Source organism: Panulirus ornatus, chromosome 15 (genome assembly GCF_036320965.1).
Source record: "Panulirus ornatus isolate Po-2019 chromosome 15, ASM3632096v1, whole genome shotgun sequence".
In the NCBI taxonomy this organism is placed as follows: domain Eukaryota; kingdom Metazoa; phylum Arthropoda; class Malacostraca; order Decapoda; family Palinuridae; genus Panulirus; species Panulirus ornatus.
Window position 1 is genome coordinate 48,148,542 of NC_092238.1, and position 5,802 is coordinate 48,154,343.

Below are 5,802 nucleotides of genomic sequence, written 5' to 3' on the forward strand. Positions count from 1 at the left end.
GGGAGACAGTGACAAAGAAAAATAAAAAGATAATAAAAATATAATATATATATATATATATATATATATATATATATATATATATATATATATATATATATATATATATATATATATGCATATATATATATATATATATATATATATATATATATATATATATATATATATATATATATATATATATATATATATATATATATATATTTGCATATATATATATATATATATATATATATATATATATATATATATTATTATTATTTTTTTATTATACTTTGTCGCTGTCTCTCGCGTTTGCGAGGTAGCGCAAGGAAACAGACGAAAGAAATGGCCCAACCCACCCCCATACACATGTATATACATACGTCCACACACACAAATATACATACCTACACAGGTTTCCATGGTTTACCCCAGACGCTTCACATGCCTTGATTCAATCCACTGACAGCACGTCAACCCCGGTATACCACATCGATCCAATTCACTCTATTCCTTGCCCTCCTTTCGCCCTCCTGCATGTTCAGGCCCCGATCACACAAAATCTTTTTCACTCCATCTTTCCACCTCCAATTTGGTCTCCCTCTTCTCCTCGTTCCCTCCACCTCCGACACATATATCCTCTTGGTCAATCTCTCCTCACTCATTCTCTCCATGTGCCCAAACCACTTCAAAACACCCTCTTCTGCTCTCTCAACCACGATCTTTTTATTTCCACACATCTCTCTTACCCTTACGTTACTCACTCGATCAAACCACCTCACACCACACATTGTCCTCAAACATCTCATTTCCAGCACATACATCCTCCTGCGCACAACTCTATCCATAGCCCACGCTTCGCAACCATACAACATTGTTGGAACCACTATTCCTTCAAACATACCCATTTTTGCTTTCCGAGATAATGTTCTCGACTTCCACACATTCTTCAAGGCCCCCAGAATTTTCGCCCCCTCCCCCACCCTATGATCCACTTCCGCTTCCATGGTTCCCTCCGCTGCCAGATCCACTCCCAGATATCTAAAACACTTCACTTCCTCCAGTTTTTCTCCATTCAAACTCACCTCCCAATTGACTTGACCCTCAACCCTACTGTACCTATTAACCTTGCTCTTATTCACATTTACTCTTAACTTTCTTCTTCCACACACTTTACCAAACTCAGTCACCAGCTTCTGCAGTTTCTCACATGAATCAGCCACCAGCGCTGTATCATCAGCGAACAACAACTGACTCACTTCCCAAGCTCTCTCATCCCCAACACACTTCATACTTGCCCCTCTTTCCAAAACTCTTGCATTTACCTCCCTAACAACCCCATCCATAAACAAATTAAACAACCATGGAAACATCACACACCTATGCCGCAAACCTACATTCACTGAGAACCAATCACTTTCCTCTCTTCCTCCACGTACACCTTCCTTATATCCTCGATAAAAACTTTTCACTGCTTTTAACAACTTGCCTCCCACACCATATATTCTTAATACCTTTCACAGAGCATCTCTATCAACTCTATCATATGTCTTCTCCAGATCCATAAATGCTACATACAAATCCATTTACTTTTCTAAGTATTTCTCACATCCATTCTTCAAAGCAAACACCTGATCCACACATCCTCTACCACTTCTGAAACCACACTGCTCTTTCCCAATATGATATATATATATATATATATATATATATATATATATATATATATATATATATATATATATATATATATATATATATATATATATATATATATATCTGGAGAAGGCATATGATAGAGTTGATAGAGATATTCTGTGGAAGGTATTAAGAATATATGATGTCGGAGGCAAGTTGTTAGAAGCAGTGAAAAGTTTTTATCTAGGATGTAAGGCATGTGTATGTGTAGGAAGAGAGGAAAGTGATTGGTTCTCAGTGAATGTAGGTTTGCGGCATGGATGTGTGATGTCTCCATGGTTGTTTAATTTGTTTATGGATGGGGTTGGTAGGGAGGTGAATGCAAGAGTTTTGGAAAGAGGGGCAAGTATGAAGTCTGTTGGGGATGAGAGAGCTTGGGCAGTGAGTCAGTTGTTGTTCGCTGATGATACAGCGCTGGTAGCTGATTCATGTGAGAAACTGCAGAAGCTGTTGACTGAGTCTGGTAAAGTGTGTGAAAGAAGAAAGTTAAGAGTAAATGTAAATAAGATCAAGGTTATTAGGTACAGTATGGTTGAGGGTCAAGTCAATTGGGAGGTAAGTTTGAATGGATAAAACCTGGAGGAAGTAAAGTGTTTTAGATATCTGGGAGTGGATCTGGCAGCGGATGGAACCATAGAAGCGGAAGTGGATCATAGGGTGGGGGAGGGGGCGAAGATCCTGGGAGCCTTCAAGAATTTGTGGAAGTCGAGGACATTATCTCCGAAAGCAAAAATGGGTATGTTTGAAGGAATAGTAGTTCCAACAATGTGTTATGGTTGCGAGGCGTGGGCTATGGATAGAGTTGTGCGCAGGAGAATGGATGTGGTGGAAATGAGATGTTTGAGGACAATGTGTGGTGTGAGGTGGTTTGATCGAGTAAGTAACGTAAGGGTAAGAGAGATGTGTGGAAATAAAAAGAGCGTGGTTGAGAGAGCAGAAGAGGGTGTTTTGAAATGGTTTGGGCACATGGAGAGAATGAGTGAGGAAAGATTGACCAAGAGAATATTTGTGTCGGAGGTGGAGGGAACGAGGAGAAGTGGGAGACCAAATTGGAGGTGGAAAGATGGAGTGAAAAAGATTTTGTGTGATCGGGGCCTGAACATGCAGGAGGGTGAAAGGAGGGCAAGGAATATAGTTAATTGGATCGATGCGGTATACCGGGGTTAACGTGCTGTCAGTGGATTGAATCAGGGCATGTGAAGCGTCTGGGGTAAACCATGGAAAGCTGTGTAGGTATGTATATTTGCGTGTGTGGACGTATGTATATGCATGTGTATGGGGGTGGGTTGGGCCATTTCTTTCGTCAGTTTCCTTGCGTTACCTCGCAAACGCGGGAGACAGCGACAAAAAAAAAAAAAAAAAAATATTTATATATATATATATATATATATATATATATATATATATATATATATATATATATATATATATATATATTTGGCTTACTGAAGACGCTTCATATGCCCTGGTTCAATCCATAGACAGCAGGACGACATCATTATATCACATCTTTCCAATTCACTCTAATTTTTTGCACGCCTTTAACCCTCCTGCATGTTCAGGTCCCGATCGCTCAAAATCTTTTTCACTCCATCCTTCACCTCAAGTGTTGTCTCCTACTTCTCCTCGTTCCCTTCAGCTTTGACACATATAACCTCTTTGTCAATCTTTCCACACTCAATCTCTTCAGGTGACCAAACCACTTCAAAACACCCTTTTCTGCTCTCTTAACCACACTTTTCTTATTACCACACAGCTCTATTACCCTTCCATTACTTACTCGATCAAACCACCTCACACCGTATTTTGTCCTCAAACATCTCATTTCTAGCACATCTACCCTCCTCCGCACAACTTTATCTATAGCCCACGCTTCGCAACCATACAACATTGTTGGTACAAGTATTCCTTTAAATATACTCATTTTTGCTTTCCGAGATAATGATTTCGCCTTCCAAACATTTTTCAACGCCCCCAAAACTTTCGCCTCCGCCCCACCCTGTGACTCACCTCTGCTTCAATGGCTCCATCCGCTGCCAAGTCCACTCCCAGATGACTAAAACACATCACTTCCACCAGTTGTTCTCCATTAAAAGTTACCTCCTAATTGACTTGTCCCTCAACCCTCTTATACTTAATAACCTTGCCCTTATTCACATTTACTGTCAGCTTTCTTGTTTCGCACAATTTACCAAACTCAGTCGCCAGCTTCTGCAGTTTCTCACCCGAATCAGCCACCAGCGTTGTATCATCAGAGAACAACAACTGACTCACTTACCAAGCTCTCTCATCCACAATAGACTGCATACTTGCCCCTCTCGCCAAAACTCTGACATTCACCTCCCTAACAACCCCATCCACAAAAAATCAAACGACCATGGAGACATCGCGCACCCCTATCGCAAACCGACATTCATTGAGAACCAATCATTTTCCTCTCATTCTACTCGTATATGTGCCTTACATCCTCGATAAAATATTTTCACTGATTCTAGCATATTACTTCCCACACCATATATTCTTACCACTTTCCACAGAGCGTATCTATCAATTCTTATCATATGCCTTCTCCAGATCCATAAATGCTACATGCAAATCTATTTATTTATCTAAGTATTTCTCACATATATTCTTCAAAGCAAACACCTGATCCACACATCCTCTATCACCTCTGAAACCACTCTGCTCTTCCCCACAATTCTGTACGAACTTTCACCTTCCTAATCAATACCCTCCTATATAATTTCCCAGGAATACTCAACCAAGTTATACCTCTGTAATTTGGGCACTCACATTTATCCCCTTTGCCTTTTTGCACTGAGACTATGCAGACATTCCACCAATCCTCAGGCACCTCGCCATGAATCATACATACATTGAATATCCTTACCAACCAGTCAACAATACAGTCACCCCCTTTGTTAATAAATTCCTGTGCAATACCGTCCGAATATACTGACTTTCCGGCTTTCGTCTTCCGCAAAACTTTTACTACCTTTTCTCTATCTACCAAATCACTCTCCCTAACCCTCTCACTTCGCACACCACCTCAACCAAAGCACACTATATCTGCCACTCTATCATCTAACATATCCCTGGGGAGAGGAAAGAAAGAATACTTTCAACGCATTCCCCACGTATCGTAGAAGGCGACTAAAGGGGACGGGAGTGGGGAGCTAGAAACCCTCCCCTCCTTATATTCTAACTTTCTAAAAGGGGAAACAGAAGAAGGAGTCACGCGGGGAGTGCTAATCCTCATCTAAGGTTCAGATTGAGGTGTCTAAATGTGTGTGGATGTAGAAAAGATGAGAAAAATGGAGAGATAGGTAGTATGTTTGAGGAAAAGGACCTGGATGCTTTGGCTCTGAGTGGAACGAAGCTCAAGTGGAAAGGAGGAGAGTGGTTTGGGAATGTTTTGGGAGTAAAGTCAAGGGTTGGTGAGAGGACAAGAGCAAGGGAAGGAGTAGAAATACTCCTGAAACGGGAGTGGTGGGGGTATGTGATAGAGAGTAAGAAAGTAAACTCTAGAGTGATATTGGTAAAACTGAAAGTGGATGAAGAGAGATGGGTGATTATTGGTGCCTATGCACCTGGGCATAACAAGAAAGTTCATGAGAGGCAATTGTTTTGAGAGCAGCTGAGTGAGTGTGTTAGTAGTTTTGATGCACGAGACCAGGTCATGGTGATGAGTGATTTCAGTGCAAAGGTGATTAATGTGGCAGTTGAGGGAGTAATTGGTATACATGGGGTGTTCAGTGTTGTAATGGAAGTGGTGAAGAGCTCGTAGATTTTTGTGCTGAAAAATGACTGGTGATTGGGCAAACCTGGTTTAAAATGAGACATATACTTAAGTATACGTATGTAATCAGGAGAGATGGCCAGAGAACGTTATTGGATTACGCGTTAATTGATAGGCGCGTGATAGAAAGACTCTTAGATGTTAATGTGCTGAGAGGTGCAACTGGAGTGATGTCTGATCATTATCTTGTGAAGGCGAGGGTAAAGATTTGTAGAGGTTTTCAAAAAAGAAGAGTGAAAGTTGGGGTGAAGAGAGTGGTGAGAGTAAGTGAGCTTGGAAAGGAGACTTGTGTGAGCAAATAGTGCAAATGGCTGATTGAA